Genomic DNA, 14,517 nt, shown 5'->3' on the forward strand with positions numbered 1-14,517 from the left:
AAGGCCCGGGTGGTTCTGCTCCTCATGTTCTCCACAGACCCCTGTGATGCCACACCAGCAGCCCTGCACACCATCTCCTCTGTTGGTGTCTTGGCATGGTATGAGCTCTCATCCCAGAGCTAAGTCATGCAGTGTATCCCAGGAACACAATATTGCTATTGCTGGTAAAGAGCCACTGGCCTGGCACTCACTGTGCCAGGCTCAGGCTTGTCAAGCTTACTTTGCATGAAATTGTCTCAATCAGCTGCCCAGAGCTGTTTTCACATGGCTTAGCTGTAACAGCAATTTTCCTAATGACCAGGTGGCTGTCTAATTTTGGTTTACTTTCTTTTTGTATGGTACAACCTTCTTTTTTGTTAGGGAGTTGTATTATTGCAAGAATACAACTCATTTGTATTATTGTATTGTTGTTGCTCCTGTAATGTTGCATTGTTATTACAACAATAATAGAGCTATTCTCTGTGGAATGAGACACTTGGGACTCAGGTAATTACACAGTCTAGAGGAATACAAGACTAAGACAGTGAAGGCCTTGAGAAGAGGAACATGGCATGCAGTGTGGAGGAATAACAGGCATAGGATGAGAGATGGGGCACAGGGTGGCCCTGGACACCAGGAGCCTAAAAACATTTCACCATTGGACAGTGAAAGAAATGCAGCCCTGGGGCTGGAAAAGATCAGTTTCAGGGAGGTAACAAAGAGAACAAAGAACAAGTGACCAACCTATGTAAAAATGCACCATGTATAGTACTCGCAGATGTAGTGTGAACTTGCAGACAAGTGAAGAATAAGCAATATGTGAATGTATGTTAGCAAACACATAAAAATGAGACCAAGAGGATCCTATGAAGACTCAATCATCATCACCATCACAAGCTCACTCCTCCTGGGGAAGGACAGGCAGTGCTGAGGACTTGCCAAACCTTTCTGCACCAGACAGATACCATCAAACTCAGCAATCAGCAGAGCACTGGAAGGGTGGGCACAACAGTACAGAGAGACATAGGCACTGGGAAGTGTGTGCATATCCCCCTTAGCTGTGTTGAATTATTTGAAATTTTTTCCACAGTATTATTGTCCTTTTTTACTTTTTCAATTCTCCCCCCCCCCCCCAATAATTTGATCTGGATAATAAGAATTCTTTGATTAGACTTGATTTTAAGTTTACTAAGAATAAATCCTTGGCTTTACGTATAAGGTGTTTACTTTTTCCCCATTAGACATTTTTGAACATAATAGCACCACAGCGCATATTTTCAGTAATCAGTGCTTGCAAAACATGAGTTTGTCATTCACATAGGACAGTTCCATGGAAGAGATACACAGCCTTCTCTTGAAGAAAGCAATCCAAAGAACTCTATGTTCTTTAACTGAAGAATAAACTGTTGTAAACATCAGATGGCACCTGCTGGGCTACAGAAAGTAGATTAGATAAATATTCACATTTAACAAGTAGTTAGGGTATCAAGAGCTCTGACCAGATTCCATGGGTCCAACAAAAGGCACTTCCAGACACTGCAAGTTTTGATAACGCTGGCAGAAAAAAATGTACTTCAGCAAGAATGTGGGCATTGAGTCACGGGTCCAATGTATGCCTGAGAGCATTTTCCCCAACTCTATTCATGCAACAAGAGAATGGCCTGGTACCACCGTGCAGTTAAAAGGTCTTGAATGTGCCACTCTATCCCTGACCCAGGAAAAAAGCAGGCATGGCCTTCTAGATCACTGACCTGAACAACCCTCTGCAGCACAATATAAGGGTGTGACATCTTTGGGATGAATGTCCTTATGCAAAAAAAATCACCTTGGTTTGGGATGACTTTCAAGCAAGCACTCAGCAGTCTCTCATCCCTCTCCGATGCTCAGTGGCTTTCCCTCTCACATCCTCTCCACTTCCCAAGCAGGATGGGTGCCCCCACTTGGAAGAGTGAAGTCAAGAAAGGCAAGTCTATAGAGCAATGGCTATGCAAGTCACAAAACACCTTGCATGCCAGGAAAATGTGTGAACAATGGAGGCTGGAGGTAAGCAGAGGCCCACTGTGAAATGGCCTGGCAATCTGAACCTCCTTCATTCTCTGTCCTCCAGGTGGACATGCGTCCTGCAGGGACTTGGCTGTGCTCTGAGCTCTTCCATGGCTCTGCAGGGACTTGTTTTTCTCAAGTCAGCCTTGAGGCCGACCTCAAGGCTGAGATCAACCTCAGCCCCTCAACCTGAGTTGCACATCAAGAGTGCCTTACATCTGAAATCCTAACTGAGTGGTGGTCAAATTCCTGTGGTGGGTTGGCCCTAGCCAACAGCCAAACACCCACATAGCCACTCACTCACTCCTCTCTTCTGCAGGACAGAGAGAAAACAGAAGGAAGGCAAGAAGACTTGTTCATCAAGATAACAGGAGTTTAATAGGTGAAGAAAAAGCTGCACGTGCAAACAAAGAAAAAAATAAGTAATGTATTCACTACTTCCCATCAGCAAGCAGATGTTTAGCCACTTCCTAGAAAGCAGAGCCTCAGCATGCATAAAGGTTTCTTGGTAAGAGAAATGACATAACCACAGATGTCCCCCTTCCTCCTTTCCTTGATTTTTTTTTGCTAAGCATGACGTAATATGGTATGGAATATCCCTTTAGTCAATTCAGGTCAGCTGTCCTGGCTCTGCCTCCTCCCAGTTTCTTGCTCACCCCTAACCTACACCCTTGGGCCCACCACTTCTTAGTTGCTCCCCACTGGCACCAGCCAGCTGCTCGGTGAGTCATCACTCTCTCCATTACTGCCCTTTGGACATGGGTTGCTCTCACCGATTCCCCCCAGCTCTGCTGATACCTCCTGCTCTACAATGATGGCCTTCTCTGTAAGCAGATTCCTACAGGATACACATCTTCTAATTTCCTGGGCCTCAAAGGAGACTGCTTTATCAAACTTACCTTCCTTTTCTTCTCCCATTACATTTAGGGAAATATTGTCTTTGCTGTCCATAGAGAATAACTTTCCATTTAACTGGAGATTCAAGAAAACAGGAGTGTTAACTCAGTTACTAGAGAGGAAGAGAATAGCAAGACTTAACCATGATCCAAGGAAACAGAAGCCAGCTGTTAACTATTAGCTTAAAAACTGCTCTTTGAAAATTATACGTCTGTTCCTAAAGGTAAGGACAGGCTTATGTGCTATGCAAAGTCTAGGGTGAAACAGCCTCCAGGGTCCATGGGCAGGGGCTGTGGGTGGAAGGTCCAGGTGATGCTAGCCAGGGCAATTATGCCCATTAGTGTACTCAGGAGCCTGGCAGTGCTCTCTATGTAATTATTTCTACAATATGGAAATAGTATAGTATTGCTATATTTTTATAGCACCCTGGATGGAACTGTATGTGAAAACCCTGACAGGGGACAAGGTAGGTGAATCAAAAAAATACAGTAAAATCTATTTCTAATAGTTTTGACTGTTCTCTAACAGCAGCTATCTGCACGATTTATTAAAGCTCCTGGAAAGAAAGCACTGCATTCCTGATCCAGGGTGCAATGTACTGTTCTTCATGAATGATGAGGGGATGTGAACCAGGGGAGACTGATGCAGATGCTGAAAGCCACACAGGACATTAGTAGTTCAGAGCTGCTTTGCTTTGAACAAGTTCAGCAATATGTAAGTTTGCACACTTGCAGCACACCTTGTTTCTCTTTCAGACAGTCAGAGCAGGTTTGAAGGGATTATTTAGACCTACCCTCATTAAAATCAATACCAACCCAAGAGCAGAGACAGTAAGAGGCAGGGAAAAGACTTACACCCACTTTAAACACACCTTTTGTCAACTGCTTGAGAAAAATGAGAATAAGCTACACTGAATTTAGACATGGCTATACCAGAGAGCTTGTGTTAGTGATAGATATTTATTCTTGCTTAAATAAGCACAGCTGCAGTGACAATGAGCTGGTAGAATTCAGGATCCCAAGAGTGGGGAACAAGGCGAGTAGTGGAATCATAATCCTGTGATTCAAGAGAGCAGAATTTGGCCGCTTCAGGGCTCTGCTTAGAAGAATCCTATGGGAAACCATCTTGAAGAAAAGAAAGTTCAACCAGAAGAGCCAGTTGGTTTTCAAGGATCACCTCCTCTAAGCTCAATAATGATCCATCCCAACGAGCAGGAAAACAAGCACAAGTGGTAGGACGCCTGCATGAACAAGGTAGACCTGACAAAATTCAAATATGAAAGAGAAGCACACAATGGAAAGCAGGGTCAGGTGACCCAGGAGGAATATAGAGACATTGTATGAGTGTGCAGCTATGGGATAGGAAAGCTAAGCCCACCTGGGCATGAATGCAGTGAGGGACATGAAGGCCAACAAGAAGGGCTTCTAAGGGTATGCCAGCAGCAAAAGGAAAGCTAAATAAAATGTGGGCCTTCTGCTGAATGGGGCAGAGGACATGGTGGAAAAGGACATGGAGAAGCCTAAGATGCTGAATGCCTTCTTTGTCTTGGTCTTTACTGGTAAGACTTTTCCTCAGGAATCCCAGGCTCATGAGATCAGCGGGAAAGTCTGGGACAGGGCCAGCTGACAGGAACTTCATCAAATGGAAGGATGAAGCCGTGCACCTGGGCAGAAATAACTGCATGAACCAGTACATGCAAAGGACAGGCTGCCTGGAAAGCAGCTTTGCAGAAAAGGAGCTGGAGGTCCTGGTGGAGATTAGCCAGCAGCAATAAAGGCCAACAACATCTTGGGCTGAATTAGGAAAAACACTGCCAGGAGGTCATGAAAGGTGAACTTTCCTCTCTATGCAGCACTGGTGAGACCACATCTGGAGTGCTGTGTGCAGCTCTTTGCTCCCCAGGGCAAGAAAGACATGGTCATCCTGGAGCAAGTCCAGAGCAGGGCCACGAACATGACTAAGGGATTGGAACAATTGTCATACAAGGAAAGGCTGAGAGAGCTGAGAATGTTTAGCCTTGAAAAGAGAAGGATCAGGGGGCATCTTATCAATGTATTTAAATACCTCATTTAGAAAAGCAAAGAAAATGGAGCCAGACTCTTTCCAGTGGTTACTAATCAAAGGGCAAGAGATAATGGGCAAAAACTGAGACATAAGAGATTGCCCTTAAACATAAGAAGAAAAAAATGTTTTTACTGTGAGAGTGGTGAAACCCTGGAACATGTTGCACAGACATGTTGTGGAGTCACCATCCTTGGAGATATTCAATGTACACTTGGATATGACCCCCAAGCAACTTTCTTTAGCTGACGCTGCTTTGAGCAAGGGCATTGTCAATGGGGACATTGGGCATTGGTGTCCCCTGTATACTCAAAACAAGTCTAGTCAATGCAGTCACAGAGACATTTTTCTCACCATAAAAGAAGCACCTCCACTGGGTCAGGTGACTGGCACCTAAACCATGTTGATTGAATGAGAGACAGACAAGAAACAGTCTCCAAGGTGAGCCAGATAATAGCTTTCCCAGTCACCTGCCCTGTCCCATCAGGACAAATACTCTTCTGGTTCCAGTGACCACAGACAAGGCTGCAGTGACCAAGAACTCACTTAGTCCAAATGCAGCCCTCCACAGCAATCTCACCTACTGCTTCTTTGTTCTTCCCAGACAGTCCCCTAAGGTTCAAGTGAAGAGTTCCTAGATGCCATTTAAGCCCAAGATTTCTTGCTCAGCTTCAGGAAATATGACTGTTTCACACCTCACTGAGCCTTTTTCCCAATGAACCCCTGCAGTAAAGCACTATGGGTAGGATAGAGGGAGAGGCAAAAATATGCTTTAGCAATGGCATACTCCTAAGAGCAAATTTACTCATCTTCCCTCCCTGAGGGTGGATTCCTGGGTGCTCTACCAGGTGGATATATGTGCCAGAGAAAGGTGGGACATGAACAAATAGAGCTATTGTAAGGGACAGGTCAGCTTGGCAGAAATGTAAAGATAACAGTGAGCTGGGGCTGAGGGACAGAAAGTGATTTTAGGAATGGCACTGCATTACAGCAAAAAATGGATGGAATGATGCTCAGCTGTTTCAAGCTTGTCAGGTGCTTCTGTGATTGCTGCCTGCACCTAAGATCTCCTCCACTCTGTTTAGACCTCCTGGAGAGACTAGACCATTGCAGGATGGACTAACAGAGGTGACCTTACAATACTTCCATCTCTTTCCTTTAAGTTTTCATATGGGCCCTGGATTTCTTATTTCTCCTAAATCACAGACTTACAGAATCACAAGATGGCTGAAGTTGGAAGGGATCTCTGGAGGTCATCTGGTCTAACATCCTGCTCAAGCAGAGCCACCTAGAAGCTACCCAGGACCATGTTCAGATGGCTTTTGAATATATCCAGGGAAGGAGACTGAACAACCTCTCTGGGCAACCTGTGGAAGTGCTCAGTCACCCTCACAGTGAAAAAGTGTTTCCTGATGTTCAGAGGCAGCCTCCTGTGTTTCAGTTTGTGCCTGTTGCCTCTGGTCCTGTCACTGGGCACTACTGAAAAGAGACAGGCTCCAACCTCTTTGCACCCTCCCTTCAGGTTTTTAAATACATTGATATAAGCCTCCTCTTCTCCAGGCTGAAGAGTTCCAGTCTCTCAGCCTTTCCTCATAGGAGAGATGCTCCAGTCCATTAGTCATCTTAGTGGCCCTTTGCTGGACTCTCTCCAGTATGTCCATGTCTTTCTTGCACTGTGGAGCTCAGAACTGAACAAGTACTCCAGGGGTGGCCTTACCAGTGCTGAGCAGAGGGGAAGGATCACCTCCCTCGACCTGCTGGCAACATTGCTCCTAACGCCCAGGACATCGTTAGCCTTCTTTGCAGCAAGGGCACATTGATGGCTTGTGGTCAGCTTGGTATCCACCAGGAATCCCAGGTCCTTTTCTGCAAAGTTGCATTCCTGCTATGTGGCCCCTAGCATGTACTGGTGCAGGGGGTTGTTCGTCCTCCTCACATGCAGGTCTTTGCACTTCCCCTTGTTGAACTGCATGAAGTTCCTGTCAGCCCATTTCTCCAGCCTATCAGTGTTCCTCTGGATGGCAGCATGACTCTCTGGTGTATCAGACACTGCTCCTGGTTTGTCTCATCTGCAAACTTGCTGAGAGTACACTCTGCCCATCACACAGATCTTTAATTAAGATGTTAAAGAGGATCAGACCCAGTATTGACCCCTGGGGTACTCTGTTAATTACTGGCCTCCAACTAGATTTCATGCCACTGATCACCACCCTCTGAGCCTGGCCATCCAGCCAGTTTTCAACCCACCTCACTGCTTATCCAGCCCAGACTTCATCAGCTTGTCTATGAGGATCCTATGGAAGACACCACTGAAAAAATTCCTGAAGTCAAGGTGGACAATGTCCTCTGCTCTCCTCTTGTCTACCAGGCCAGTCATTTACCATAGAAGTTTATCAAGTTGTTCAAGCACCTAGGTGAAGCCATCCTGACTACTCTCAATGTCTTTCTTGTTCTTCATGTGCCTGGAAATGGTTTCTAGGATTAGTTGCTCCATTGCCTTCCCAGGGATTGAGGTGAGGCTGACCAGCCTGTAATTCCCTGAGTCCTCCTTCATGATCTTTTTGAAGACAGGAATGACACTTGCTCTCCTCCAGTCCTCAGGCACGTCTCCCAGTAGCCCTCATCAGCCAGCTCCCTCAGCACTTGCGCATTCATCCCACCAGGGCCCATGGAGTTGTGTATGTTCAGTTTGCTTAAGTGTTCCCTGACCCAGTCCTCTTCCACCAACAGTATGTCTGCCTTGCTCCAGGCTTTCTCCTAGTCTCCAGGGCATGGGATTCCTGAAGGCTGGTCTTGCTACTAAAGACTCCACCACCTCTTGGTCAATGCAGCCAAGACTGCCTTTGTCTTTCACATCTCCAGCTAGCACCTCCTTGTTGGTGAGTATAAGGTCCAGCAGATTACCTCCTCTCATCATTTTCTCTATCGCTTGGGTCGGGAAATTCTTATTGATGCACTCCAGGAATCTCCTGGATTGCTAATGCTGTGCTGTGTTCTCCCTCCAGCAGGTATCTGGGTTGCTGAAGTCCCCCATGAGGACAAGTGGTTGTGAATGTGGGGCTACTCCTACCCATGTGTAGAGGGCCTCATCTGCGTGTCCATTCTGTTCAGGCTGCCTGTGGCAGACACACCATAAGTATTCAGAGGGCTGCTTGGCTCTGGTCCTGCACTGGCACCAGCTCGTACATTTTGGGATTTTGTCTTCATCCATTCCCCAGTCCATCAAACTCTAGTATTCCAGAGTCCCTCAGACCCAGAGTTTCCAAGGACAACAAGGGGCCTGGAAGTAGCTCCCCTTGGCGCTGTGCAGGCACTTGTGCCCCCAAGAGAGGTCGCTGTTTACAAGCAGCACAGCACCCGCCACCCCACGGGCAGGTCTGCACTTGAAATATGGGGGAACTGCTTGCTCTCTCAGGCTGCCCTAGCAAATCCCTGAGCAGACCAGGGATGGCCCTGCCCTAAGCCTTGGGTCTGCCAGTGCCCCTGTACTAGGGTGAAGCCACCTTTAACACCATCCTGCAGCCACTGCCTGGCTTCTGCCTCTTTACCCCACTTCCTGGGCTGCAAGAGGAAGAGCGTGCATATGTGCAGTGGAGGGGAGGGGATGTGCGGGGGGTGTGTGCTGCAGGGGATGCATGTGCACTGTGGGGGTATGTGTGAGGGGCATGGGTGCCATGTGGGAATGGCATATGTGCCAGCATGTACTGCAGGGAGGTTGTGCTCCTTGTGGGACCTGGTGCCGGCACCAGGGCTTACATGAGCTGATGGGACCGGGACCCCAAGCCCCAGCCTCACAGACAGCCAGGAGCCCAGGCTCCTGTGAGCACCAACATCCCCCCTGTACCTGCCTCTTCCACCCCACAGAGGCCCCTTAGGTCTTCTCATCTGACAGGTGCTCAAGGGACAATCAGAATTCAGGGCTCCCTTGGACCTGCCATCTGTGACACCAAAGCAATGCCCTGTCTGGCTGCCAGTCCCAGGCAGAAGTGATCTGGCCACTAAAGGGGTCCCACAGGCCCCAGTCCTAGCATTGCAGGCCCACCCAGTATCGGATCTGGGAGGCGGGTGTCTGTACATCACCATGTGTACAGGCCACATATGGATACTGGGACCTGTTTGAGGCTTTCCAGTACACAAGACACATTGACATGCTTGAGCAAGGTGGTGCCATCCCCATCTTTGGAGACAGATATCTGACCATTGACTGCACAAGGACCTGGACAACCTGGTCCAGATGACACCTGCTCTGACATGGGTTTTGAGCAGAGACCTCCATAGGTCCTGTACCCCCTCAACAGGACAAAGCTTCCTGCTCTGCTCACCACCAGTGTATATCTTGCCAGTCAGGCAATACAAGAGAAGCTCAGCAGGGCCTCTATGAAGCACAAGACCAGCACAGTCTTGTCCCCAAAGGAGGAGGCCATGGCTTAGTCCCCAGGATCAGGAATATCCTGAAATGACCCTGGAGGAACCCACAGGAGACAAACAGGTCCATGTGGTCTCAGCCCACCAAGGAAAAGGTGTGGTGGACAGAACATTTAGAATGTGGGTCCTAGAGACATCCTGTTTGCACCCAAGCTAGCAGTCACTCTGGACAGAGCTGAGCTCACTACAGGCAATTGTATGTCTACAGGTCCTTCACTCACATCAGGACAGAAGCCAACCACAAGGACAGAGAAGCTCTGGCCAAAAAGGCAATAGAGGAGCTTTGGATGACAATTCCTGGATGTCATGTGAGGATGTGTGTGGAGGGAAACAAAGGCCACATTGTGGCCATGGAAGATCTTGGCTATGCAAGCTGGAGAGCTATCCTGAAGAAGACACTTAGTCTCTGCCACTTAAGCTGCTCTAACACCCCAGCAACATTTAAGGTCACCCAGAGAAGTCCGGATCAGCTGTCTGCTTCTGGTCACCCTTGAGAATCAGGTATGTCTCACTGCCAGAAGAGACATCTGGGGTCCTTGCTGTGATGGACATAGCCATTTCTGTCACCTCAGCTTGGTCTCCTACCCTATTCTTTTGCTCTGGAAACAGATTGGGGCATCGCCATGGTCCCCCAGCTCTTTGACAGCACTGAGGGACACACTTCTGTGCTGCCTATAAGTGGCTCTGGGCTGCTCCCTGGATCAGTAGAGGAGGAGGGAAAGGAAGGAGGCAGATGGAAGGGACTCTGAGCAGGCAGTGTGTCTGAAAGACTCCGGACATCTCTGGTACCAGCCCCAATGGGGATGGTTGTCTCCATTCTGGCCCTGAAACCAGTTGCCCCGGAGTCAAAGCAAGCTACTACAAGAGAAACTCAGGGGCTGATTTATCAATGGGGTAATGTGGTGCTTCTGGCCCCAGGGGACACATCCCTGCATGGTCCAACTGGAGGCAGTGCTGAGTGGGGTGCGGAGCCAGAGGTGCAAGTGAATGACTAGCCACTGCAGGCACAGGCAGGGTTTCTCCCCCAAGTGGCTCTGCCGTTGACCATGGAGTGCCAAGACTGACCCTGAAGGCTTTGTTGCACTCCCCACAGCTGTACAGCTCTTCACCAGTGCACATGCAGTGTTGTATCGCCAGGTCTGTGACAGGTCAAAAGCCCTTCCCTCACTGTAGACACCAGGGCAGCCTCTACTTTTTGTGCACCAGGTGGTGTTTACCCAGCATGGAAGCATCAGTAAGGCATATGCCATGTGACCTGCAGCCACATGGTTATTCCCTATGAGCCAACTGCACAGCTGAGTGTCCTGCCTCAGTCCACGCATGCATGCAGCCACTTGACTGTGTGGACACAACACTATGCTGGCGATTGACCTGTGGTCAGAGCATTTGCAGAAGCCCTCTTGTGTACACGGCTGCTCACCAGTGTGGATCTGCTCATGGGAAACCAGGTGGATTGGCTACTTAAATTGCTTGCTGCAGTCCAGGTATGTGTAGCCACACTCCCTTCTGCTCTGAAGATTCCCTCTCTGTTTCTCCACCAGCCTTGCTACTCCAGACCACTCCCCAGCTCTGCTGAAGTCCCCAACATCTCCAGGGGCAGAAGAGAAACATCCAGATAGCTATGGCTGGTGGAGCTGGAACCAGACAAGGTTATTGGGGCAGAATGTATGGTGCCACCCAGCAAGGCCCTTCTCCCAGTTTTTTCAACAGGTCCTCATTGCTCCTGGGACAAACCCAGGGATGTGGCAGTCTGCTCACAAGCTTTTGCCAGTCCCATGTCCTTTTACAAACACATACAGATGCTGTGCACACAGACTCCCAAAGTGCATGTACACAAACACATAATGCACAAACCAATCCTGTGCACATGCACGCACACACACTGTGCGCACACAATGCAGGCCTACACATACTGTGCAAACACATGCAATACACAGATCTAATGAGCACAAGACACACACACACACTCCATTCATGCACACGCAGAGTGTGCACTTACACAACACATGCAGAGGATACAAATATCCAAACACAATGTGAACACACACAGTGCACGCACACAGAGTGCACAGGTGCACACATAATGTGCATCATCATCAGCGTGCACGCCCCCCACTGTATGCACACACAGGTGATACATGCACACTCAATGGTTACACACAAACAATACATACATATGCACATAGGCAATGCACCCCCCTCTCCCCCCATAAGTGCAATGTATGCAGGATGCACATCTACACCCAGCACACAACGCACATGCACACCCAGGATGCACTCGCACACCCACACAGGTACCCCCGTCCCCGGTACGACTCAAGCGCCTGTGGGGCCGGTGCCCGTTCCCGTAGCTGTGCCCATAACTTGACGTCACGCCGCGGGCCCGCCCCCGTAGGCGCTGGCGGTGGAGCCGAGGGGTGGGGCCAGGGAGTCTGACGTCACCGGCACGGCAGAGTTTACGATCCGCGGCGCGTAGAGGGGGAGGGGGAGGGTTCCTGGTCACGCGCAAATTTGTCACGGTAATGATATGTGTGGACACTGGAATGAAATTATTAGCTAATAAAGAGGGTGAGGGGCTCAAATTTAGTTTAACGCGGCTTACTGACCATACCTTCTGCATGTTAGGAAACTAACCACGTTCTCATCTGTTTCTACACAGTGTGTATGAATTTGCTTTCAACTGTTTGTGGTATTAAACATCTCTGACTAAAATCTGGATAATATTGAAATTAACAGTTTTTATTTAATTTTTACAGAAAGAACTACTGTGAAAGGAAGAAAGCTTTGTTTTTTTAACCAATGGCTGAAACCGTCTTTATTTTACTAAATACCTTTCTCAAATGAGAACCTACTTGTGATCTCTTTCATCTTTTCATTTTCTTCCAAATAGTGTTGAACGTTTACAATTCTAGCAGTCTATAAAAACAGTTTATTATGGATGCATATGAACTAAAATTACATATATAGCTGTGTAAGATGCAGTGTATAAATACTGTGGCTTTATTTTAAAGAAGTTTGTTTATGCACCAGGAATCAATCAGATGTGAGAAGATGCACACTGCTGGGAGGCTCATCAGGTTTAAGGCTGAACAAAGTGCAGCATACTCAGGTAGTACTACTGAATGTGCCTGGACTTCCCAGAACAGGAGTGGAAAGTGTGTCCTTCACTGTGTTACTGAATGTCTCCCCAGCTACAATGTCATTGTGCAGTTGTGAGCACTGCTAGATGCTCGGGTAGGTAGCTACTAGCGTGTCTGTGTCTGCCTTTAAGGGAGGAACTTGAAAATTGTGTTTGCAGGAGGAAATGGGTATGATGTAAGGATAGTTCTTCGTTTTTAACTACTTTTTAAAATACTCATCTATCTGTCTGGTAGTTGAGTAGAGCAGGAGCAAAAGGTTATCACACTGAAATGCCCCAGGCTGACTCTTATTTTCTCTCTGATCAAACAGGGAGGTTGCACACAGGACAGCTCTGTGTACTGTGTATAAAGGGGGACAGGAAATTACTTTATGAAATTACTTGATGTTGAATTTGGCCTTTCATTGTGCAGGTCTCTGTTCTGCTTCTGGGCTGTTTGGTTTATTTCTGTGATTCCTTGATGTCAGCATTCCTCACACATGGTGTGTTTGGAAGACGTGGCAGGTGTGGACAGATTTCTAACAAGGTCAGCAGGTGTGAGGTGATCACCAGTTATCCTTAACCACTTCAGGGTTTTTTGATTTGTTGTTGTTCGTGGTTTTGGGTGTTTCTTTTACTAACTTTGAGAGGTTATTTGTGACAATTTGAACAGTCTGAATGAACATGTACGTGCACTGGAAATGGTAAATGTCCCGATCCAATGTCGGGGAAGGTTTTGATATGATATGAATTTGAAAGCCATGAAAAATTCTTAAAGTCTCCTGTTGACAATAGTAAACCAAAAATACCATCTGACTGGTTATGACAAATTGTGCACAGTGAGAACTGATCTCTCTCCTTAAATCTATAAGAAGGAGTCTGTGAGCAAAAAATCCTTCAGGAGCACCAGGCCTTAATAACCAGCCAAAGCCTGTGAAGGGAACCATGACCGTGACTGAGACAATTCCAGGGCAAGGATGCTGTGACTGAGACAATTCCAGGGCAAGGATGCTGTCTGGTCACATTGTTGTCCCCAAATGGGGTTCTTCACCCAGTGTACAAAGAGCCAATAACACACAGAGTCAAGATATTTGTTTATTTCATGGCTGTGCCAGGTGGTGACTCCACAAATCTAGCACACCTTTGTTAACACACAGAAGACATTTATACATTCTGAGCAACAATTATCAGTTGTTTTACATTTTGGCTTAGTCACCCTTTCTCCTACTGGTTCTTGCATCCTCATCTCCACTTAAAGTCACAGCGTCCTCCTTTTTTACTGCACATGTGGTACCAAAAAGCCGGTGGAAGAAACTCTCTAAGACTCAATTTTAGAGTTTTAGAAAGCAGGCATTCTTTATTGCAGCACTGGATGCACGGGGGATAATTCCACCTAGTGTGCATGCCACAGCTTCAGCACAAACAGGTTCTATAGAGTAACTAATTATGTATTAATCAGATTAGTATACATAGACATAAAAATTACCGTAACTGATTATCATAGTACTGCCTACATCCGATCATGTGCAGTGGTTCTTCATTTGAGTTGAAGGGCTGCTTTTGCGACCACCGAGCCATTTGAAATGCTGTTGGCTGACCTTCAAGTCTTTGTTTGTCATCCTTGTTCTTTGATCTTGGAGCTTAACATGGTTTCAGTCACATATGGTCAGTTTCAATATTATTCTTATCTAATGTACAGGAACATACAGTCATAAGAGCAAAGAACTGTAAAACTTATGAGTAACTACCTCCACTAGTTAATTACTTGGCTACACTTTTGTCTATTGTTTCAATCATAGTGTTAGTATAAGATTTCTAATAATTATTTACCAAATCTCACTTTTACAGTCATCTAGCAGCAAACCAGTTTCCACAGCTGGCACAAAATATTAAAACCATAAAAAATATTTAGACATAACATACAGAATGTATGGACATATGCTATCACATGTTCTGTGAGGAAGGGGCTTCCGTTTTTTCATTCTATTCCAGGT

General features: G+C 47.0%; 1 long non-coding RNA gene across 1 annotated transcript; it reads left to right on the top strand.

Annotated features, from left to right (window-relative positions):
• Positions 1 to 11,886: 11,886 nt before the first annotated feature.
• Positions 11,887 to 13,070, top strand: LOC138688314 (uncharacterized). The gene is made up of 3 exons (XR_011327341.1): positions 11,887 to 11,973; positions 12,436 to 12,514; positions 12,957 to 13,070. It is a non-coding gene; the product is annotated as an uncharacterized lncRNA (long non-coding RNA).
• Positions 13,071 to 14,517: the final 1,447 nt, after the last annotated feature.

The sequence above is a fragment of the Haliaeetus albicilla genome, chromosome 12, assembly GCF_947461875.1.
Source record: "Haliaeetus albicilla chromosome 12, bHalAlb1.1, whole genome shotgun sequence".
NCBI lineage: Eukaryota > Metazoa > Chordata > Aves > Accipitriformes > Accipitridae > Haliaeetus > Haliaeetus albicilla.